The following is a 25,757-nucleotide window of genomic DNA, read 5'->3' on the forward strand; positions in this document are numbered from 1 at the left end:
TGCCATGAGACCATCGTGGGTGCCAGCCTGCAGCCTGTGCCCTGCATGCCTCCCATCCATACACAGTGCTGAGAAGACGCCCAAAGGAGAGGGCAGCCAAAGGATGCAGGCTTACAGGTGCCACCACCTTGCAGCCTTGGCATCTCTGCTGCTCCTCCAGAGTTTGCTTTTGTCTTCATAATTAGGGAGACCTCGACTGGCAGGAAAAAGACATATTTCTATTGAAAAGTGTATTTTCAGTGTCTTTAGTGAAGCAATAAAACATGTTTTTCTACACGTTGATATTTTTGGTGTCTAGACAGGATATCTTTTTTTTTTTCTTTTTTAAAATTTAATTTTATTTTTTCAGTGTTCCAAGATTCATTGTTGTCTACGCACCACACCCAGTACTCCATGCAATCTGTGCCCTCCTTAATACCTACCACCAGGTTCACCCCTCCCCTCATCCCCTTCCCTTCCAAAACCCTCATTTTGTTTCTTGGAGTCCATAGCCTCTCATGTCTCCCCCTCTGATTTACCCCAATTCACTTTTCCTTTTCTTCTCTTAATGTCCTCTATGTTATTCCTTATGCTCCACAAGTAAGTGAAACCATATAATTGACCTTCTCTGCTTGATTTATTTTACTCAACAAAATCTCTTCTAGTCCCATCCATGTTGATAAAATATTGGGTATTCATCCTTCCTGATGGCTGAGTAGTATTCCTTTATATATATGGACCATATCTTCTTTATCCATTCTTCTCTTGAAGGGTATCTTGGCTCTTTCTACAGTCTGGCTATTGTGGACATTGCTGCTATGAACATTGGGGTACATATGGCCAGCCCTTCTTTTCACTGCATCTGTAACTTTGGGACAAATTGCCAGTAGTGCAATTACAGGGTCATAGTGTAGCTCTATCTTTTTTTTTTTCTTTTTTTTTTTAAAGGAATCTCCACACTATTTTCCAAAGTGGTTGCACCAGCATGCATTCCCACCAACAGTGTAAGAGGTTCCCCATTTCTCCACATCCCCTCCAATACTCATTGTTTCCTGTCCTGATAATTTTGGCCATTCTAACTGGTATAAGGTGTTATCTCAATGAGGTTTTGATTTGAATCTCCCTGATGGCTAATGATGATGAACATTTTTTTCATGGTCTGTTAACCATTTATATGTCTTCTTTGGAGAAGTGTCTGTTCATGTCTTCTGTCCATTTTTTGACATGGTTATCTGTTTTTTGGGTGTTGAGTTTGAGGAGTTCTTTATAGATCTTGGATATCAGCCCTTTTTCTATAGTGTCATTTTTTTCTTTTCTTTTCTTTTTTTTTTTTTTTTTTGTTTTATTTAATTTCTTTTCAGTGTAACAGAATTCATTGTTTATGTACCACACCCAGTGCTCCATGCAATACATGCCCTCCATAATACACACCACCAGGCTCCCCCAACCTTCCACTCCCCGCCCCTTCAAAACTCTCATATTGTCATTTGTGAATATCTTCTCCCATTCTGTGGGTTGCCTCTTTGTTTTGTTGACTATTTCCTTTGTTAGATAGGATTTCTTGACAAGACAGAATGCACTGCTGTGGACACAGCTAGTCTGTGGGTGTGAGTGGGAAAAGTAGGCCTGACTTCAGCAGACCCTGCTGACTATTCCAGTGCTGTGTCTCCAACCATGAGCTACTTGCTGCCTGCTTAGTGGGAGACCCAGGTGCCCCTACTGAAAGCCCACAGCAATGAAAACCTTGACCAAAAAAAAAAAAGTTACATTATTGTTACAGGTAAGGCAATTATTTAATTATCAAATATACTTATAAAAAAAGGAAAAAAACACATAATGTATATAGGTTCCGGGAAATAAGTGAATTTGTTTGTTTGCAGCCAGAATGTCCCACAGTTTTCAAATGGTCTGCACTCAGTCTCTAATGCACTTTAGCTCTTACCATAAACAGCGTTCAGGGAAGCTGCTGCTAGGAATGTGCAGAAGCATAGCACAGTGTCCAAAACAACTCCCCCTACCCATGCCCACCTTCACACAAGCACGTGCACATGTGTGCACACACACATGCAGTCCTCACCTGCGAAGTTTCCTGTCTAGTAAGTGTAATAAGGCAAATAAAGTACAGGACTCCAGGCAGGAAGTGGTCCAGCCAAGGAGAGAATTCCCTTCTTAAAAGAAGGCCGTGGCCCCAATTTGTGTTCTTGGAGTAGAAATGTTGGAGACAAGCCTGCTTTTGGGTGGGATGGCCATGCTGCCAGTGGTGAGGCAGTTGAGGGAGCAAGTGGAGATGCATGCCTAGCCAAAAGTACAAAGTGATAGGAATTCCTGCTATGACATTGAACAAGAACTTCATGACATTTGCCTTAAGATATTTTACTAAAAGAAACACATCACATAAAGTATGAGAAAATCTTATGTGATGATTTCAAAGCCATATGAAGATTCTTCAAAGCTTACTGTCCTCCTACACTGGCTTGAAAGATCCACTCACAGCTTATAAATACAAATCTGATTTTGTCATTCTTCTAGTAGAATGTTGCTTGTGGCCCCAGGATGAGGTCTAACCTCCTTAAACCTAGTATGAGGCCTTTAGTGATCAGGCCATTGCCTCTGTCCCCAAACTGATCTCCTGAACTCACCCAGCTTACACTAGTGCTCCATACTTCTTCTGACCTGAAAATCTATAAAGGCAACTCAGCCCCAGAGCACCCCTTCCCTGGTACCCAATGTGCACAAGCACCCATACAGAGGCCTTTAATTCCTGCTCATCACTCAGGACTCAGCTGTCCTGATTACTTCCAGCTTCCTTGGGCTGCCCTTCCTCTTGGTTCCACTGATCTCCTGTTGTTTCCCCAAAAAAGCAACTCTGGATCTATAAAGCCATTGCCCATTGTCCTTAAGGGAAGGACCCACCTATCATGTCTCCCACCCCCATTGCTCATACCTTCCCATTAGTAGATACCAGCAAACATTGCTGAACCAAGACAAGCACACAGGCCAGGAAAGACCCACCCATTCACTTGGCTGCCCAAAGCAGTCTACTATTTCAGTTACTCCTGTTTTCCATTGTTTGTCAAACATTTTATTATTCCTTCCATGTCTGTGAGGACATAATTTAAATTTATTTGAAAAGTTATACCTTAGCTGACAAAAATCTTTTGGATATAGTTGGGATTGTCAGGTGGTCCTTGGACCAAGGGAACTCTTTCCTTCCTGTTGCCAACCCGGGCTTATTAGTCCTGCGTCCGCAAATGAAATAGATTCTGTGTGGCTATGTTCACCCCCTGTTATGGGAGGACATCCTCATGGTATCCTGGTCCCTAAGCACAAGTCAACCACGTTTAAGTGGGAAGGACTGGCTGATGGGACAGCCGTGGCACTGCCAAACCCCTCTTCTCTGGGCCCCTACTTGCATGTATGCAATCACCCAGAGAACACGCCTAGAGTACAGAGGAGAATGCTGGGCGGTTTGGTTCTGGCATGTGCCTGACTGAGGTTCTTTGTTTAAGAGACATTCTTTTCCTGAAATATGAGTGATAAAAGAGGAATCACAAAAGTGAAATTGCTTACCGTTGTGCTTTTTCCCTCTACTTCCACATCCTGCAAAATTACAGAAGTGGTTATTTTTACAATAGAATCTTTTTTTCTTTCCTTCTTTTTGCAGAAAAAAAAGAGCATATGCAGCAAATATATATATATATTTTTTTTTTCTTGTGCCAAAAACAAGTTGTTAAGCCTCTTAGAAAATGCCAGAAATTATACTAATAATTAATGACATGTTTAAATGTTTAGTTCTGCAACAGCAATATTTTCAATGATGCCAGCTTCTTAGCTTGTCATTATGTTAGAGCTACACTAGTACATATAGTTCTTTTCACAACAATGAAAACATGCTTTCCATCCATTTCAGTGAAGAAAGTACATTGCCCTGTCCACTTCAGCATGGAGACTGAAGTGGACATCTGAATCTATTTTTTGAGTCTAGTGTTCTGAGTACGTGCTGCAAATTCTTGCCTCACAGTCAACCCTGAAAGCAAGGTTTTGTAAAGTTAAGCTTTTGCTAATTTTCCTTCTCTTTAACAGTCCTGGAAACGGCCATATTTTCCAATGTTTGGCAACTGCATTTTCTCAAAGATCCTGATTATTCTGATACTGTACTCTGTCATAATAATAGATTTGTGTCATGGATCATTAGGTAGATCACAGAAATTAGTAACTAGATAAAATTCAAGTAGAAGCCATCTGCCAAGGCAGGACAGGGGTGAGGTGGTATTGGGGGATATGAGGACCAGTCACATCAGGTACACAGGGAGCAGGGGCTGGGGGCTCTGGTGTGAACAGGCTGTGTTGTTACCTGAAATCTCCAGAAATGCCAAGACAGTGTGTGACAGTCTAGAAAGAAGAAGTGAATTGTGGAAGTCAGGAGAGGGAATAAATTCAGGGTGGGAGACAAGCATATAATAGTGGGAAGGAGCCACAATTTTTGCATTGAGCACAGAGGGGGCACTTGAAATTGACCTCTCTTTATTGACTGATCTCTGGCTGCATAGTGTATATGGCTTATTTGCTGGGAGAGGTATGGGATCTTCCTCAACTGGATAGCGTAGCCAAACCTACTTCTGTGTTTATCTGTAACACAGATGAGCAGCCTGTAGCTGAGTCTTAACACAGGGCCACATTCAAAGAAAGAGCAATTTGACACCTAACATCTTGAAGTGAAGGCAGATCCTTAAAGTAAACATGAAGGATATAGGAATTTTGCACAGTAAATTATGCAGCAAAATTTTCCAGGATCCTATTTAGATGACTCTCTTGTACCAGAAGAAACTTGTTTGACATATATTCAGACACTGTCCAGAAATGTGGGGTGCCAGTACCTCATGGTCCAGTGGAGGATGATGACTCCCAGACATGAATATCCTCTTAATCCTTCCCCTGGGTGATTCTGAGAAACACTCTTCATTCTTCAAGTGATCTCAGGGGATGGAGAGCTGGTTGTCACACACTGTGACCACCTTAGGAGTTTCTCCTTGGACTGGCTCCACCTGCCTCACCATGGACCATGCTGGTGGTCCTTCACGTCCTGTCCTTGGGATTAGTTCTCCCAATAAAAACCTAACTGCACCTTCAGGCTCTGGTCTCAGGAAAGGAGACCCAGGCCAAACTACCATTCTGAATATTGAAGCCTCTGTTTATTGAGGTATGACGGCTTTTCTAATCAAGTATGCACAATCATGAGCTCCTCTGAGCAAAAGCCCGCCAAGAGAGGATGAAAATCAGGACATCAAGAGAATAGATAGCAAAACCTGCTATTTGGTTTCAGTGGGTCTTGAGGGAATAAGGGAGAACTCTGGAGCAAAACTTGCCAGCACATCTCACCCAACCCCTAACAACCACAAATCTTCCTTGCCATCTCTACTCCTATAAGTCTCCCAGACTAACAGTCCATGGCAAATGTTGCTATACCCATGCTGCAGATGGAGAAACTGATATTTTGAGAAGCTGAGGAGGTGGGGAAATGTCCATTGTACCATGGTATATTTTGTGGTCCTATGTGTCATATGAGACGTGCTCGTATGTCTCTCAGTTTCTCGCTTTAAAGGCCTGGGGCAGGATGGAGCAGGAAACTCATGTTTTCATGCTCTTATAAGAGAAATTAAGGCTGTCCCAGGAATTAGCATAATGTCGAAGAATTATGTAGGTATGAGTCATAAGCAGCAAATTCTACAGAAGCTGGAGAGTGGGCAGATGGAATCAGCCCAAGGGATCTAGGGGGATCTGAAGGGACACAATGGTGTTGGCCACACCCAGCCTCTGCCCCTTCAAAACAAGCACTTAAATGAGAGAGATATATTAATCACCACTCGTATGCAGCATTCTGGGGTCCTTCCAAGCACCAGCACCAGTTTTGTGCCCCAAATCCAGAATTTACCATTCCTCTCAACTACCTGGAGAAAGTACCCTGTAACCTTGTCTTGCGAACTGTCTTTAAGAACAATAACCAGCCAACTCTGGTCAGGAAAGCAGGCTGAATGCATTGAACACATTCAAGCCTCATACAATGCCAGGTAGCAGATATTATTATACTCATTTTATATAGGTAGAAATCCAGGTTCTGTAAGTGAAGACAGAGAGTGATAAGAAGTGGCAGATGTTTTCTTGCAGCCCAGGTAAACATCTGAGTACCTAACTTCAATGGTAAGCCTACTGCCAACTCTGAATGGACTCCCTCTGTTAATGTTGGCTAATAGGGAGAGAGGAGACAGGCTGGATCTGCACCTCACTCTTCCTCTCACTAGCTATATGATGACAGGTGAGCTGTTCGGTCCCTAAACTTCAGACTCTTCAAGCTCCGGGGATCACTTCTACCAGCCCCACTGAGTTCAGATCAGAATTCGATGAAGTTACGTGTATAAAGAATCTATTTCATTTCTAGATGCAGTCAATAGCAAAAATGACCCTCAATTCCTCCCACATTTTATCATATACATGCCCATTTACAATGTAACTTTATGGCACCATCCATCAAAAGGGAAAGCTATTTCCCCCATCTCCTGCCTTGAAGCTGGGCACCCTGACCTGCTTTGGTCAACAAGAACTTAGTTAATGTGGAGTCAGCTTGAAATCTGTGCACTGAAGTCATTGCCACTGGGCACCCTGCGGTCACAGTTTTGTAAGGAATGATGGACCAGCCTTCTAGACGGCAGACTTATGGCCCTGTCAGCTCATCACTAAGTCTACAACCAACCAGTCCCCAGACAGGTGAGTCAGGCTTTGACTGCCAGCTGACTACAGATATCTGAGTGAGCCTAGTAACATCATGTGAAACAGAGGCAATCCATTCCAGTGGGTTTAGCCCTTTTAGCCAACCCTCAGAATTGTGAGCAAATAAGGGGTTATCATTTTAAGCCAGTGAGTTTGGGGGAAGCTTGTTATGTAGTAATAGATAAGGGATACTCTGGCACTATTGAAGTTGTTTATAACTTATACCTGTTAACTTTCTCTCTTCTTTGATTCTTTCCAAAGTGATGTAATGATGCAGAGGCAGCACCACTAATCTGGAAGTCAGGAACCCAGATGTGGCTTACTGCCTCTCCACATCCCTTCTGGAATTGTCTCCTCATGGGGAGAATCAGAGGCTAGGTCTAGGAGGTCACCAAGAATTCTTCCACTCCAACGTTATGACATTCTACTTCATCTTTTTCCATGGACAAAATTCTCATGTCAACATGGCCTCAGAAACTTCCCTCAGTTTTGGCTTTTTATCCCTGTATTTCTGATACAATGCATGTTTTTTCTTAGAAACTTGCCTATCATCTCTACATTGAACATCTGAATACTCGCCTGTCCTTCTAAATAAAAAGGATTCTACTGGCATAAGACATTGCACCTTTTCAATTCCTGGATGTCATCAACTTAAAATAAATAATTTAGTAATAAATTCGGGGTAAAGAAAAGCAAACTGTATTATTTTAATTGGATTGCCTTAAAACTGCATATACCATTCATCATCATTAATACTACAGTCAACATTTGGAGCAGAGGATTTTATACATTTGATCTAAAGATGGTTTCTGAATGAGCACTGTTGACCTCCAGACACTGCACAGAACCACAGCCCCTGGGCTAAAGCCTTTCAGTTCAAGACATTTTAAGGAATATTTCTTACTTGAAAAACTAAATATTTCTTATTTGAAGAAACTCTGTATTTCTTCTCATCAAGTCCACCTACCTCTGGGCAGGTAAGAGCTTCTCCTGAAAGTTGCTGAGACCTTGTGACAGTTCTCCACAACACATGAATCGGCCCCCAGGGCCTCTCCTAGCTCTGAATAGTTCCATAATCTCCCATAAGAGATAAGCATTGTTGAGAAGGTTACCCAGTTTCTACTGTGTCCCACTGCCCAACATGCAGCCACCCCTCATTTACTTTTTCATTTCAATGTTATATAATGTATAATAGTTATAAAAGCACTCCCATCAACAAACAGGGAACCACAATTAAGACAAATTGCCCTTACCATCATTCAGGCTCGAGGAACCCTGGATCCCTTCCTGAGTCGCCACATTGGCTGGAAGCACTGACATTCCTCTCTTCAAGTTTTAGATTCCTGGTCCTGGTAAGTTTATTTTGCAGTGAAGTGTAAGGTCAATCAGGATTGTAGAAACACTAAAAGGGGTACATGGCAGTGGGATAGTGTAAAAATAAATAAATAAATAAATAAATAAATAAATAAATAAATATCTAGGGATCTTGAAGCTATATGAATGGCATGGGAGAAATCAATAAGAAAGAGAGGAGGAGGAGGAGGAAGAGGAGAGTTTACACCACATTGTGAACTGTTTCATTTCTTTCAAATTACCCTCTTTTTTTTTTTTTTTTTTCAGAGACATCTGTCTTTTGACCTCACAATCCAATGTGGTCTTTTCAACAATTATCAATCACTGAGTATTTCTTCAGTACCTGCAAAGTGTTGGCTTTACAAATATAACACACAGTGCCTTAAGGGAGTCTACCCATATAACTGTCAGAGAGAAGTTTACATATGCATTCTACAACAAAAGAAAATGTGAATATTTAGGTGTGAAACTGAATGAGGCACGGTATGAAAACCAACTCTTAGAAAATATTAGGAAATGCAATCCCACCCCCATCCCCCACCAATATATCCTTTCTCAACGCATCATCCAGATAAGCCAGGGTATACAGTTCCAAAGTATCACCCTGAAAAATTTCAAAGTACCTAGGACATAAAGACAGTCCACAAAACTCAGTCAAAAGGTGTTTTCTTCCCATAACTTCTACAGTCCTCACTTCTGGAGGGAACACTCCACAGGCAACCAGTGGTAACCAGTGGTAACCAGTGATCACCTCTCATATAGCAAAAAAGAAGGTGTCTGCCTACTCTATTAGGAAAAGCCTAATTCAAAATTCAAACAATACCTAGAGTCAAAGTGTTCTCTTGGCAAAACAAAACTGCCCTCCAAAATCCAACCCAAAGCTGGGATAAGCAAAAGTGTGCCGCCTGAAAGGCAGGAACCTGAGTTACAGCCTACTTTTGTATATTGGGTAGCTATAAAAATCTTAGTTAACCTTCGCAAAGAAAGACTTCAGCTTCTTTATCTGATAAAAGGGAATGATTCTGCACATCGAATGAGTCTAACTGCGTCTTTTCAACCCAGTGGTTCAGAAGAGAGAATTTTTTGTTCTGGAAAGGACTCTAGGAACAAGGAGCAACTTTGCTAATGTAAGGTGGGGAAAGCAGGTTCTTCCCATTTGAGAAGTTCTCCTAGATGGAAGAGATGTACCAAATCATGACTTCATAGCTCTGCGTATCTAGAGGAAGAAACCGCAGTTGCCTTTGCCAGGCTGAAGAGACAGAGATGGGATGCAATTCAGGTGGGAAAAGGCAAACCACAGATGGTACTGATTCTGATGACCCCTCCATCCGAACGCCTTTTACAGCAGCACTCGGACTTCAGCATTTTCTTTAGGTTGCTGATGTTCCACGGGTGACAACCCCCCCCCCCCAAAGGGGGCATAAGGAGGCACCTGTGGTTCTTGTACCACCTTCAACTCCTGCCCTTTGGAAACTGCTAGAGGCAGCCTGCCAGGTGAAGCAGTGCCTTCTCAGGGGTGAAGGGTTGGTGTGCAGGAGGGAGGGCTCTGTGCTAAGGAGGGTTTCAGTGGGTGTAACCAGCTTTGACCATGAGGGCCTCAGCTAGCAAGACTGCGCCTGAGATAGCAATGGGCTCAACAGAATGTTTTCCTAAATAACCTGTGACCCCCTTTTTGATAGATGTTTCATTCAGGTTCTTTCTCTATAGAATTCAAACTAAAGACGCTATTCTCCCCTTCCCCCAACACTTCAAATGCAGGATATCTTGGGAGGTGATCCTCACTCTGCTCTGCTACCCTATTCCCATTTTCCTCACCAGGATTATGCCCCCCAGCCTGCCCACTTCCACAGCTTTAGTTTTCTTTTAATTCCAACTGCCAAAGTGCAAACATTGGAAGAAAACAGACTGGTTTGGGGCTGAGCAAGGTGTCTAGGAATTTGGGCCAGCACCTGTTTTCCCCTGGATAGCTGGCTGCTCAGGGCTTGAACAGATGCCAGACCCTGAAGAAGGGTCCTTTTGAACCTCAAAACCATACAGGAGCTTTGGGGAGGCCTTTAGGACCAAGAGGAACCGTCATTTCTCACAGCCAAGCTGCAAATCCCTGTCCTCCGAGTGCCCAGAGGCTGACCCCCTCCCCCAGTCTCTGTCGCTTTCACATTCCCAGACACCGGACCCGGGCCACCCGCCAGACTTGATCACCAACAGGGGCCCAGTCAGCTTGGTGCAAAGTTGGTGGCCGCCTTCCACGGGGCCGTTCCCTTTTCCTAGCTGCCATCCTCCCCCAGAGCCTGCTGGCCACCGCCTTCAGCACGTGTGTCGCCAGGCTTGGCTAGCCCAGTGGCGCGTCCCGGGACGCCCCTCGCCCAACCTGCGTAGTAGGCGCGCGCTGGGGGCGTCTCCCCGCACCCTTTCCTTTCCCAGGGGCTGGAGGGCCCGGCTCCGCCCGGTTGCCGCCACGCGTGAGCTCCCGGCTGCCCTGGGCTGCCGCCGTTGCCCCTAGCCCCGCTCTCCAGCACGCGCGGGGCAGCGAGGGGCGCGGGAGGCTAGCGCAGGGCGGAGAGCCGCGCGGAGGGGAGGCCGGGAGGGGGGGGGCAGAGGAGGAGAGAGCTGGGGAGCTGGGGAGCAGAGGCGGGCGCCGCACCGTTCGGCGCCCCGCACGCTCGCCGGCTCCGGAGACGCGCGGGCGGCCGCCTGGGCGCACCGGCCGGGTCACCTTGTCCGGGAGGTAAGTCCCGACCGCCCCGGCAGCGCGGGCGGGCAGAGGGGCCCGCAAGGAGCTGGGCGGGGGCTGCGGGCGGGAGCAGGAGGCGGCCCTCGCGCGGGAGGGCGCCCTGGCTCCGCCTGGGAGCGCGCAGACCCAGCGGCGGCGCGTTGCCCGCGGTGAGTCTGGGTGGTCGTGGCGGCTGGACCTGGGAGGCGAGGGGTCCCCAAGAGCGAGGGGAGAGCAGAGCGGGCGAGGAAGATGCGGAGGAAGGGGCCGGGTGCTGTCAGCCTCGGCTGCAGCTTGGCGCCTCGCCACCCCAGACGCCCCAGCGACACGGAGGGGCTGTTGTGCAAAGTCGCTGGGAGCTAGTGAGACCCAGACCTGGGAGCGCAGAGGAGCGGAACTGCCCAAGGCCCTGACGGCGCGCGGCAGGCATTGACTCTGCGGTTTCGGGCGACCCCCTGAAGCGACCCAAAGGAGACCGGCTGGGGCTGGTGAGCGGGGCAGCCGCGGAGCTGGGGACCGAGGTCCAAATGGGACCGGGAAGGGAAACCGGCTTTGATTGCCTTCGCCAAGCAAAGGGAAAAAGGAAGGCGAGGGCTCGAGCGCGCTGGGATGGGGACTCCCGACCTCGAACCAGGACGAAGGCGGGGACTCCTGGAGCCCCCTGCTTCCGAGAGCTGTCTGGTCCTTGGCAGCCAGGACAGCCCACAGCCCTGGGAGTCGCTAGCCCCTGGTCAGAGAGAAGACAGAGTGGACACGCTTTTAGGGATCAAGTTCTAGTCTCGATTTCCCTAGACATGATTTCTGCCTCTCGGTGTGTGCTCTCCGCGCTGCGGACAGAGAGGAATGGATTACCGGCAGAGTTAGGCACTTTTCTAAGGGAAGGGGCTTTGATAGCTTGCGCGTTTTCTGCAAGACTCCAGTAGAGTGGGCGCTTCCAGTCTTGCTTTGGAGAGGATGCCAGTGGGGTCTCTTGGCTTTTCTGAAAGATCAGAGGAAAGCTTCATCTGGTTGCCTTCATTTCCTTAGTGTGTGTGTGTGTGGGGGGGCGTCCCCTTGCACGCAGAGGCTTGGGCTTCTGGCATCCAGACCTCAGGTGAGCGCAGTCCTTCTGCAGCGTCAGATGCGCGGGCGCCGCCGGGCTAGCGGCTGGGACTCAGGTCTGCGCCTTCCCTGGCCCCGTCCCGGTGCTCAGTACAGCAGACACCAGCTGAGGGCTTAGCTGATTTGAAGGATAGAGGGTGGGTGGGTGGCTCCGTTTTCTAGTTAGAACTGGGCTCAGGCGGTGGTGCGAGCGCGCCTGTCTGTGTATCTGTCCGTCTCCCTCCTCCTGGCCAGCGTGTTTAGTCAGAGCCCAAAGGGAGAGGCGTGCTGCGCAGACCGGCAGCCTGTGGGGTGAGCAGCCTGGTAACAAACCCCAGAGCGAGCCAACTTTTCCTTGCTGAGGTGTGATTGCCAGGACAGTCTGCGTTGGTGCAGAATGTGGTCCTCCGAGAGGGGTCCGACTACAAAATCCTCACAGAACTGAAGATGAGCCTCGGAGGTGGCCCCGCGGCAGTCAGATGTCCCTTCTGGCTAGGATAGGAAGTAATGGGAGCCAAATTTTCGGATGAATTATTGCGTACTGTGTGCCTGGTTGTTGTGTGCACTGTCTTTTTGGAAATCAGACCACAGGTGCCAAGCCTGTGAGAGAATGTGAGAAAGAGCCCTCCACCTCCTTCCTTTCCTCCCTCTATCCAACATCCTTGTTTCCTTTACAAGAAGCAAAGGTTGGTTTGTAGCTGGTCTGGTGCTCTCTCCCACCCTGCCCCACCTACGGCATGAAAATGGCATCTCCATAGCCAAGAGGGTCTTGTTAAATAAAGGGGGGAAATGGGAAAATCTGTGTTTAAAGTTGTTTTGTTTTGTTTTATGATAGAAAGTCTCAATGGTACACCAAAGTTGAAAGAATAATACACTGAACCCCCAGTGTACCCTTCATCCAGCACCACATTCACTGACCCTTTTTCCTGACCTCTTTTTAATCATCCCTCCTCAGAGTTTTGGAGGCCATGTTTGATGATGGGTTTAAAAACCCTTTCCAAGCCCACATCATCTCTAAATGTATCCCTGTGTATCTCCACCTAATGGCATTTTGTTCAATTTTCACCTATCATCAAAACAAAACAAAAAAACAAAAACAAAAACAAAAACCCACAAAACGTACTTTAAATGATTCTGTTAGAACCTAGGTGATGTTAAAAAGGAAATGAAGGTACCTCCATTTTTGTTTTGGGGTAGTAGAAGAAAATCTGCTGATGTTCCTTGTGACAGTGGGATTGAAGAAGGAAAGAGAAATCCAGATCCTGAGAAAAAGAGACATTTGAAACCATTAGATTTGACTTATACTAGTTGATGTGCAAGGAATAAAAAGGATTCCAGCTGAACCATGAGAGGCGAAAGATTTTTTTTTTGTAAAAACTTTAAACTCAATCCATAAATCGGAAGCAATTAATTTATTCCACATTTAGCGTGACATAAATTAAAAGTTCTACACCCTGGACTTGACTCATCTTTCTCATTAACTCTGACCTGTATTTTTCTAGAGAGTTATTTCTATTATAAGAGAATAAAAAGGTATTTTCTTATGTAAGTTTTCTATCCGAGACACTAGTCGGTGCTATTCTGGGGTTCATGAGCAGTACTGAATGCTTCATCTCTCAATTAGAAAGTGTTCGGTCATCATACCCGTCACATCTGATGCACCGTGTAGGGAGATACTCTGTTTGCAAAGATGTGAGTCCAAATGTTGTTTCTGTTGGCTGGAGAGGAATAGCATGGTGAGATCTCCATAGACAATGGGGGGGGATCCCCCCACCCCCACATTCTTACATGCCTCCCTTCCACCCTGCCACCTCTGTGCCTTCTTTTATATAAAAGCTGCTCCTAAAAATTGTCAATGTTCTGGGAGGATTCAGGCAGACTTTTGAATACCTGTATAAAGTGCATTATTTAAAGGCATCCTTAGTTAACCTTTTGAATATGAATAACTATCCTGTAAGTGAGCAGTTTTAAGTAAAATCTTGCCTTTCCATGATACCAGCATGGCCTTGAGCCCCTCATTTTGGCCTTTGCAGCCCCCACCCCCATGCACACTGGAAAGTCTCATGACCAACACAGACTAATTGCAATACTGTGACCTGTAGCTTGAGCAGACTTCATCTTACCAGTAAGATTCTTTGGAGTGAGTGGGTGGAGGTGGCAAGGCTTGAAGAGTGGAGTGTTCATTTGTCAGCATCAGCAAAGCAGTGAGGCTAAATCAGTAGCAAAACAACTTGTTCATTCAATGGGAAGTCCTGGGGTTATTTTGCTGAAATTGGTTGATGTGAGGTGATATGGAGTCAGAGCTTTTGACCCAGCATCACTACACTGGAGATGTGGCACCAACATGTCAAAAGAGCAGCGCATTGAAAATATGCATACATTAAATATTCCAAACATTAAAGATAGGCTGACCAGGTTCCTGCCAATGTCACCAGAATTGAAACAATGAAGGCAGTAGCAAGATGCTTTAACAAACGTGTTTCCTCAACATTCTCCTTGCAAGGTGTATAGACATTTCCAGGTTTTTTGAGTTCATAAATATGCCTTTAGAAGGGGCGGGTAACTCTTTCAGTCACTGGGCTACAATCAGTGCCTCCACAGTGGTTTTATTTGCCAGCCAGTGTACTGGATTTCAGCTGAGTATGCAGGGGGAACAAGTGGGGAATACACATTGGGATTTTCCCCAGTCTGCAGCCACCCACCCCACTGCCTCTATGGAGGGCCTGTGAGGTGACAGGTTTCAAACTCTGGGTTCTGCCACTTGCTTTTTGTTGATCTTAGACTGCTCACTTAGCTTTTCCAAGCTTCTGTTTCTTTTCATCTCTGTTCTTTCTAGGATTATGAAAATAAAATCGTTATGGTTGGCACAGTTTTTTAAACAGGGAAGACTTGGTATTGAGAACATTTTAGTGCCGTAACTGCAAGTCTCTTCTGGTGTAGTTGCATCCCCAGGGCCCTCTGAGAGCTCAGAAAAGACCGTGCTCTGCCCTTGGTTCTTCAGCAAGTGTCAGTGACGACAGTGTGCACTCATTCCTCTGGGCATGTGTTCTCATGTAGGAACATGCCTGAGTGGTGCAGACATTCATGTCAGGTGGGGTTTACAGGGAATATACAGGAAAAACATGTGAGCAGAAATATATCCTTAGCACAAATCAATTTTGACTCATATCACATTATAAAAATTGCATGATACATGTGCTCTAGGAGAAAACATCTTAACAAGAGATTATCAGCAAGCCACAAAGCACCAAGGCACATGGTGATTTAAATTACAAACTTTGCTTAGATCAGAAGTCCAAGTCCTCTTAAATCACTTTATGATAAATAACCTGTTAAATTGTATTACATAAAATACTGAAGACCAACAGTAACAAATAAAGATTGGGATCCAAGGTAACGGTCAGAACCAAGCGTAACATGAATAGAAAATAGCATAGATGTGTAGAAAATACAGGTGATAGAAGCTGCCCAGGGGACAGTTTTGCATATTTACTCATGTGAGAAGAATTTATCTAGGAGTTCAATTAACTTTATTCCAGAGAGATGGGGAGTTTTGCCCTGGAGGTTCAAATCAATGTTTAGTCGGTGTGAAATGTTTTGAGTTTTTAGTTCTCAATCAATTCTTGTGTTGTTCACAGTCATTTGGAACTTAGGTCTTGATAATGCTATAATGTTGTGACATTTAGGGGGTGTGACTCTGTGGAAAAGGAAAGGGAGTTATTTCCTGGTTGCACTTTGAGTCTTTCAGAAAGGGCCTGCTTAGTTTAAATTCATATTCGGGAACATCATTGGTTCTCAAACCTTCAGCCTCACTGGGTAGCCACTTTCAAACACACCTCCCTTCTGTTCCCTCTTTAATTTTCTTCTTGATTGGGGAACGTCTGTATCCAAAACAAAACAAAGGAGCAAATAAACATTTCAGACAATTAGAACTACAAATATGTTATTCCATTGTCTCAACTTTAAGCCAAAGATACTCTGAAAGAGAAAAAATATTTTATCTCGAATATTCTGGAGCTTCACCTCTGCTCAGGGAAACAAACAAAAAATATGTTACATAAATTCACCTTTCTGCCCTGTGTACAATATGCAGGGTGTGTGTGTGTGTGTGTGTGTGTGTGTGTGTGTGTGTGTGTGTGTGTGTTTTGTTTGTTTGTTTTGTTTTGTTTTTTTTGAGAGTGTACACAAGTGTGAATGGGAGGTGAGGGGAACAGAAGGAGACAGAGAGAGAGAGACTCCAGCAAGTTTCACACCCAGCATGGAGCCCAGTGCAGGGCTGGATCTCACAACCCTGAGATCATGACCTGAGCCGAAATCAGGAGTCAGACACTTAACAAACTGAGCCATCCAGGCATTTATACAGTATGCAGTTTTTAACTTATTCTTATACACTTATTCTCAGACCTTAGTGGCATAGCCTCTCAGTTGATGTAGGTATTTGAAATAAGAGGATTTGCTTTTGGGCTCCTAATGGGTTAAGTCCTGGGACAGGGTTAGGAAACCAGTAGCATTTCTGAGGGGGGAGCTCAGGTTATATTTAGCATTAGGGGGGACCCTGAAGGTGCCCTGCTATAGATTGCTATGGATTGCTACCAATCATTTTGTTATTCGCCATGCCTAAACTTGCCTTTAAATAAAGTACAGTAGTTCCCCTTTATCTGTAGAGAATGTGTTCCAGCATTCCCAGTGGATGCCTGAAACCCTATATAAACTATATTTTTTCCTACACATGCATATCTATGGTAAAGTTTAATTAATCAGTTAGTCACAATAAGAGATTAACAGCAATAGCTAATAATAAAATAAAATAACTAAAACAATACACTTTATTAATAGTTATGTGGTTATGGTCTCCCCTCTCTCTCTTAAAATATCTTACTGAACTGTACTCCCCCTTCCAGTGATGATGTGAGATGATAAAATGCCCACGTGATGAGCTTAAGTGAGGTGAATGAGTAGGCGTTGTAATGTAGGCTGTTGTTGACCTTCTTACTGCATGTCAGGGGAGGAGCATCTGCTCCTGGACCTCAGCTGACTGTGTGTAACTTAAGCTGTGGAAACTGAAACCACAGATAAGGGAGAACATTTCTGTAGGCAACCTTAATATCTGAAATCTCAGCTTGACCCTTTTCCCTGTTTCCTTTAGAAGGGATCTTGTGATTATCAGTTGGTGTACAGGGACCGTGTCCTGTAGGGCAGTCAAGAAAGTTGAGATGTGACAGATAAACAGTGCACACTGAGTCTGGACACCTACTAAGCCCAGGGTCTGTCCTGTGCTAGTAGCTCAGACATTCATAGATGTATTTTAAGAGCCACCCAGCTGCTCCAGGTCTCCTGTAGCCTCCGCGCGCACATAGCCAGTGGACAGGACCCTGCTCTCGCCAGTCCCACCACTTCCCAGCCCACTCCTGAAATGCATGCCAGTGTCTCTTGCCTGCATTCAATCTTTTTTTCACTTTTCTCCCCCAGTTTCTTTCCTTTCCCGTGGTGCCCTTGGGCACAAACAGTTCCTCCACAAAGAGCTGTGAGCAGATTAATTAATATGCATACTATTTCACAGCTTTTCTTTCTACACTAAGCCCAGAGACACAGCACATTCCTTATCAGCACTCCAGTGTAGTACAGTACATTAAACTCCCTCACAAACGTGGATTCCTGGTAGAAGCTGATTTTAAGTAAAGGGGAACCATCTGTTTTGTTGTTTCCAAATTCATTCCCTCCTTTTATTCTTATATTGATTTCTTTTTTTTTTTTAAAGCTGTGGACATGGGGCAACCACATTGTTGTTCTTTTTTTCAGAATTAGATCATCAAGGCTTTTGTTGGAATCCTCTTCTAACTGCCCCTGGGAGGGAATGGCCATGCAACCTGCAACAGCGTCCCACTCAGTGACTCAGAGTGAGGGGGGCCACTGATTTGATGGCCACTGATCCTTCTGTCATTCCCTTTGACCCTACTTGTTGGGGTCCTCTTGCATAATATCCATTGGCACGATGGCTCATCTGAGTATTTCTTGGTGTAGCTATATTAACTATGAATAGGAGCATTTTGGAACATCACAGTTTATTCTAAAGCAAGTGGAAAAATGTATTTGTTGACTGAAAGTCTGAAGAATAATGCAGTTTCCTTTCCTGATACTAGACCTTGAGTAGCTGATTTGGCAAGTATCTTTCCAGGAATAACATATCTTTCAGACTTTTGGGTCCTAAACATATACTTTCATTCCAGATTCCAGCAATTGCTCTGAGGTTGTGCACTGCAGGCCAACAGGGCCACACAGCACATGTCACCTCTTGTGTGGCTCTTGTGTAAGGTGTGGCCCTTGTATAAGGTGTGGCCAGCATGGTGGCACCCTCTCTCTATTGGTGTTTGACCATGGCCCAACCTCAAGCACCCTCTTTCTTGGCCGGAGCAGAGATATTTTTCCATGTTCAAGAACTTTATGACATCAGCATTCTATTTTGGAAAGTTCATGCTTTGGAATGTCACACCTAGCTGGCACCTCCCTTCTCCCTTCCTATTTACCTTTTTGCATTCCTCCAGTTGGAATCTCCTCTGCAGGCAAAGGCTACCTCCCATTGATGGTCTACTGCCATTCCGTCCCATTCAGAGTTTAGCACTGCCTGTCTCCAGCTGCTCTGTGCACCCAGAACTATAGCAAAGAAGCTCACAGATGGTGTGAACAAAGGGCTTCCGGGGGACCCCTTGATAAGGATTAGTTAGCTGAGCTGTCATCCATCTGGAACGGCCCTACCTCCCTATGTCTTGTGCTCTAACTATTCTAATGTCCCTTGGTACCTGCAAAGGTTTCTGGTGACCTTTGAAAATTTCTACTCCAATTTTGAATTGCAAGCTATGTCCAATTTTAGGCTTACTTTTGGGCTGGAGAAACTTTGCCTGGTGGGAGGGACCCCGTCCTCAGGCACCCACATCAAGTAGTACATCCTCCTGGTAGCTTCTGATAGCACAGTTCCCATAGCACAGTTCCTGACTCTAGCCCCAAGCCCCACAGCCTTGAACTTCTCTGCTTCTGCAGAATGGAAACTCAGCTTCCACAGCTGACAGCTTTCCCAAAACTCAGAATTTATGCTCCTGGGCTTGTCTTTTGCACTCCTGGGAGAAAGCCATGTGATCTCTCTGGAACACCATCCTCAGACCTAGAAAGGTTCTTTCCATCTTTCAGGTGAGGGCCCAGGGGCCTATGTATGCATGTGAGCTAACTGCATACCAAGGACTGAGTAGTGGCAGTGTTAAGGTGAAACTGGCATACTTTAGGAGCAAAAGAAGTGCTTAGTGATGAACATGAGTTTCCAGACCCTTTCACTTTCACTTCAGTGGAAATTGAAGTGTTTGGGGGTGGGGGTGAGAGATGGGTGATGCAGGGGCTCATGGAGAGGCAAGCCTGAGCCCATAACCAGGGTGAGGAATGACCTCACTTCTGCACAGTTACAGATATTCCAGATGCCAAGGGCTGGCCCATCTGGACCTATGGCACCAATGCAGTCTTCTAGCCTTCCTGATCTCAAGATTTGGCTCTGAGGGCTGGGTATGGCACCACTCCCTGAGTCGTAGACCTCCACTTTCCACTCTCTCTGAGGGAAGGTGTTGCACCCACTGGCACCTCACAGCAAAGCTGGGCTGGCTGCATTGAAAGGGGCAGCCTCACCATTCTGGCTCTGGATGAAACGGAGGGGAGTAAAAGAATTTGGAGAAGCAGAGTGAGCTGAATTCTGGAGGCCACATTCAAGATTGCAGAGCTTGTTTGTAGCTTGTCATGAGGGTTACCAGGATAACAAATGGATGCCTTCTACTGCTTGTGTCTTATTATACGATCCATATCTCTCTCTCAGAAAAGAAGAGGAAGGGAAGAGAAAGGAAGAGGGGGGGAATGAAGATTTGAAATGTGTGTATTATGAGATTTTAATTCCTGGGTAACCTCTTGGGATGCCCGCATAATATACTTGGTGGGCTGAGACCCAGAAGGTTTATTCAGCTTGCTCTGTAATATTTTACTGTTAGTTGTAGGGCCTCTGTGCATGGACTCAAACCTTTAGGGTTTTTTCCTGTATTTGTCTCTAAAGTCCATGCTTTCTCACCCATGACACTCAGTTTTCCTGACATTGCTAGTATCTGGCTTAATGCTTAGGACAATAAAAATTCCTGTGTAATGATTGGGCAGACAAACAGATGCAGACACTTCTACTTTGCAACAAAGCCCAAGGAGTACAAAATGTAATTAGATCATTTCTCCATCTGTGCTGTTTGGTGGCTTCCTTAGAGGATAGTGCCCACAGCAAGTAGCAAACTGTGACCGATAGTGTGGGGGAAGGGGAAGCTGGGTTAGGCCAGGCCAGGGAGTTGTGTACCTAGAAAAGACCAGAACAGAAATCTCCTGCAGAACATATAGCAGTGGAAAACCTGTTCCCTCTAAATGCCACGGGCCCCAGACATTTATAGAGAGCATCAAAATAAACTAAGTAGGACAGCGGGTCACCCAGCGAGACTTTGCGGACACTCTGCCCTCTTGTTGCTCTCAGCATGAGGCTTTTCGCAGAAGATGCAGATATCCTGGACATTTTCAACACTACCAAAAATGCTGGTCTTCCTGGAATTTGTATTCAGAACTTTATATATTTCAAAAGTGTATTTTAGGGAATTGGAATCTGCCCATTGCTTATGTCTCTCTTCTTAAGACTAAGTTGATGCCTTTTTAGAGAGTAAAACACAGATGAACTTCTTTGTTTCTTGGGGCAAAAATCAAAGGCTCTCTGTATCCACTGCAGTGTGACTTAGCCGCAGAGGATGTCTTGGGAGCACCATCCTGACCATGCCCTTCTCTCTCCTCTGACTCTTCCTTCCCCTCCTTGGCCCTCCTTGATTTCACCGACTTAGGACTTTTCTGACAGAATGGCCTGAGCCCTGGCAGGAGGCCACTGTTTTTTAATACCACCTATATTCCTACTAACCAAACTATCCTGTGGTCAAACTTTTGGCTGCGGTTTATAGGCAGCTGGCTTCCAGATTTCGTTATCCTTAAGCCCTCCCAAGGCTCAGCTTTGTCTATCCACATGCCTGCTAGCATCTCCCTTGGGGCAACTGCTTCAGAGAATACCCCCTCGGCCTTCCCCAGGACCTGTCACTCCCTGCCTGTGCCATTCCTGGTGATGACACACAGTGATCAAGATATCCACACCAGAAAACAGCTTACTTCTTAGCCCCCTTCCTCTTTCCCATAACCAGATTTCTTCTGAGGTTTTTTTTTTTTTGTTTTTTTTTTTTTTTTAAACCTCTCCTTTACATCTCTTCTACCTTAGCTCCATCTAGACCCTCACATCCTTCCAAGTTCTCTCAGCAGCTTCCTGCAAGGTCTCTTTTACCAACTTCCATGTGCTTCTCATGCCCAGCCTCCAGGACTATTGGAAGAATGACCATTTAAAACACATCTCTGCCTTAATGGTCCTCATCTTGAAGACCATCATCTGCTTCTCATCTTCGGTGAAATAGGACAGTCTGCCTGGGAGGATAGCAAGCTGTCCCTGACACCCTATTCACCCTCCAGTGTTATCCCCACCTGTTTAGGTTCCCAGAACACTGGGTCGTTCCTGCTCCCAACACACACTCACAAACACATACACACATATGCTACATGCTTGCATGCCTCTCCCTGTTCTCGTTGACACCTCTTGCTAATCTTCAAGGCTTAGCTTGGCCATTAGTGATGCCCTTCTGTCAAAGTTCAGTGTCCCTACCCCTGGGCTTCCTTGTTACCTGCGCCCACCTCATTCTGGTGTGGTATTAGCAAAACAACTGGAGTAAAATATACCTAGAAATAATTTTGGCAAGAAATTTATATAGGTCAATACAAAACAAACTGTAGAATTTTACTCATGGAATAAGAAAAAACTTGAATAAGTGGAAAGAAATACCATGCTCTTGGATAAGAACACTCAATAATAATAAGATGACATCATTTTCACCAAGTTAATTTATAAATTTAATGTCATTTAAGTCAGAATCCTGATGTTATAATTTCTTTTGAACTTGATACAATTATTTAAAACTTCATAAAAGAATAATCAGGCTGTGATGTTAAGGTTTTTTTGTTTTGTTTTAAGTGAAGAGGAATGAAGGAGGGCTTGCCTCTCAGATAATGAAACAGAGCATCAAAACTACACCCATTAGGATGGCTACTATAAAATTAAAAACGACAACAAAGAGTCTTGGAGAGCATGTGAAGAAATTGGAACTCTTGTACACTTTTGGTGGGACTATAAATGGTGCAATTGTTAGGAAAGTAGTAGGGAGTTTCCTTAAAAAAATAAACATAGAATTACTATATGACCCAGCAATTCCATTTTTAAATATATATCTAAAAGAACTGAAAGTGGAATCTTGAAGAGATATTTGCACACTCATGTTAATAGCAGCATTATTCATGAGGGTGAAGAGGTGGAATTCAAGGATGAAACCCAAATGTCCATTGAAGGATGAATTGATTTAAAAGGATGTGGTATCTACATACAATGGAATATTCAGCCTTAAGGAGGAAGAAAATTCCGATCCATGCTGCAACATGGATAAACCTGGAAGAATTTTACTAAGTGAAATAAACCAATCATAAGAAAACAAATATTGTATGCTTCTACTTATATGAGGTTCCTAGAGGAGTCAAATGCATAGATACAAAATATAGATGAGTGGTTACTAGTAGAGGAAAGGGGGGAAATTTTTAATAGGTATGGAGTCTCAGATTTGCAAAATGAAAAGATTCTAGAATCTCCCAGCAAGCTGAAGTCTAGGACCAGATAACTTCACTGATAATTTTACCAAACATTTAAAGAAGAAATAATGCCTGTCCTTCCCAAACTCTTCAAAAAAATAAAGAAGAAGAAGAAGAGGAGGAGGAGGGAACACTTCCAAACAAATTGTACAATACCAGCACTACCCTGATGCCAAAACTAGACAAGGATGACATAAGAGAAGAAAATCACAATATCCTTGATGAACTTATAGGCAAAATCCTCAACAAAATATTAGCAAACCAAAATCAACAATACATTAAAAGGATCACACACCATGACTAAGTGGGATTTAACCATGGATGCAAGGATGGTTCAGCATCTTCAAATCAGTGTGATACATCACATTAATGAAATGAAGGAGAAAAAATTATGTGATGATCTCAATAGATGCAGAGAGACAGATGCATTTGGCAAAATTCAACATTCACTTATGATAAAAACTCAACAAATTGGGTATAAGGGGAATGCATTTCAACATATTAAAGGCCAATATATGATGAGTCCATTTGTCACATCATCTTCAACAGTGAAAAGCTGAAAGCTTTTCCTCTAAGATCAGGAGCAAGACAGGGATTCCAGTTCTCACTACTTTTATTCAACATAGTAGTGGATGTCCTAACAAGAGCAATTAGGTAAGAAAAAGAAATAAAAGTCATCCAAATTGAAAAGAAGTAAATTGTCCCTACTTGCAGATGGCATGATATCATATAGAGAAAACACTAAAGACTCCACATAAACACACTCAAAATCAGTAAAGCTGTAGGATACAAAAGTCAATATACAAAAATATGTTGCTTCTCTATACACTAGTGACAAACTATCAGAAAGAGAAATTAAGAAAAAAAATGTTTACAATTGCACTAAAAAGAATAAAATACCTAGGAATAAATTTAACCAAGTGAAAGGTCTATACACTAAATACTGTAAGACACTGATGATAAAAATTGAAGAAGATACAAATAAATAGAGGGTTACTCTGTGCAAATGGATTTAAACACTTAGTATTGTTTAAATATCCATACTACCCCAAGCAATTTACAGATTCAATGATATCCCCATCAAATTCCAATGGTGTTTTTCACATAGAGAACAAACAATTCCAAAATTCATATGAAACTACAAAAGACCCTGAATAGCCAAAGCAATCTTGAGAAAGGAACAAAGCTGGAAGCATCATTCTTCCTGATTTCAAATGGTTATAAAGCTATAATAATTAAAACAGTATGATTTTGACACAAAAAGATGCATAGATCAATGGAACAGAATAGAGAACCCAATGCATGTTTGGTCCAGTAACTTATGACAAAGGACCCAAGAATATATAATGGCAAAAAACTGTTTCTTTAATAAATGGACTACCATTTATTAAAGATTAATTTTTTTATTATTAGTAAAACTGGACCACCATCTTATATCATACATAGGAATTAACTCAAATGGGCCACTGATTTGAACATAAGACATAGAACAATAAAATTCCTAGAAGAAAAAATAAGTAGTAACCTCCTTGACACTGGTTTTGGCAATGATTTTTGTATTTGACACCAAAAGCAAAGTCAACAAAAATAAAACCAAACAAAAGCAAACAATAAGTGGAACTATACCAAACTCCAAAGTTTCTGCACAGTAAAGGAAATCACAAAATGAAAGAAACCTAACAAATGGGACAAAATATTTGCAAATCATATATTTGTTGGGGGTTATATCAAAATATGTAAAGGACTCATAGAACTCAATAATAAAGAAATCTGATTAAAAATGAGCAGAAGATCTGAACAGACATTTTTCCAAAGAAGACATATGCATGGTACATGAAAAGGTACTCAACATCACTGATCATCAGGGAAATAGAAATCAAATCCATAATGAGATACCCCCTCACACCTGTTAGAATGGCTGTTATCAGAAAGACAAGAAATAGCATGTAGAGAAAAGAGAACCCCTGTGCACTATTGGTGGGCATGTAAATTGGGTAACTACTACAGGAAGCAGTATAGATACCCCTCAAAAAAAAAAATAGAGCTACCATGTAATCTAGAAATTCTACTTTTGGGTATTTGCCCAAAGAAAATGAGTTAGGTTATAGCTCAAAAAGATATCTACATCCCCGTGTTCACTGAAGCATTATTTACAGAACATGAAAAGAACCTTTCCAGAACATGGAAAACAACCTAAGTGTCCATCAATGCATGAATGGATAAAGAAATTGTATAGACACACACACACACACACACATGCAGGAATATTATTCTGCCATAAAAAGAGAAGGGAATCCTGACATTTGTCACTATGTGGGTGAAACTTGAGGGAATTATGTTAGGTGAAATAAGAAATAGAAAAACAAATAATCATATGATCTCACTTGTTTTTGAAATCTAAAACACACACACACACAAAATTCTAAACTCACTAAACAAACACTGATCTCAATAGGTACTGAAAACACATTGGTGATTGTTGGGGCAGTGGGTAGCTGAGGTAAATGGGTGAAGATGTTCAAAAAGTATAAACTTCCAGTTATAAAATTAATAAGTCCTAGGGAATGTAATATGCGGCATGGTGACTATAGTCAATAATATTATGTTGAATATTTGAAAGTTGCTAAGAGAGTAGATCTTAAAAGTTCTCATTACAAGAAAAAAGAGGTGTTACTATGCATGGTGATGGATGTTAACAATCTTATTGTGGTAATTATTTTGCAATATATTCAAATTTTGAATAGTTGTACACTTGAAACTAATATAATGTTATATATCAGTTATATCCTAATTAAAAGAAACAAAATGGTGAGACCAGTTGCTTGGTTGCTTTTCATGTTCACAATTACCCCATTTCTGGACAAGAACTTTGGGATGGGTACCAGATGATCCAGATGCCCTCTGCTTAAGATCCAGGAGACAAGATGACGCCACTGACTGGTGATTTCTCATCTATAAATTGGAAAATATACCTACCTACCTCCTTCACAGAGTTATTGTGAAATGCAAATAAAGGATCCATCCTTTATTACTATTTATCAGGGCTAAACAATAAATTCTAGTAATCTTATTTATAATGTGAATATTACTT

General features: G+C 43.5%; 1 protein-coding gene across 4 annotated transcripts in view; it reads left to right on the forward strand.

The window, feature by feature from the left end:
* Positions 1 to 10,275: 10,275 nt before the first annotated feature.
* Positions 10,276 to 25,757, forward strand: part of SYNDIG1 (synapse differentiation inducing 1) — a 173,728-nt gene continuing 158,246 nt past the window's right edge. The window contains exon 1 of one of the 4 annotated variants that reach the window (XM_032351587.1): positions 10,276 to 10,822. The gene's annotated coding sequence lies outside the window, so the exon portion shown is untranslated. The other 3 variants (XM_032351583.1, XM_032351585.1, XM_032351584.1) reach the window with 3 other exon arrangements.

Source organism: Mustela erminea, chromosome 7, assembly GCF_009829155.1.
Source record: "Mustela erminea isolate mMusErm1 chromosome 7, mMusErm1.Pri, whole genome shotgun sequence".
Lineage (NCBI taxonomy): Eukaryota > Metazoa > Chordata > Mammalia > Carnivora > Mustelidae > Mustela > Mustela erminea.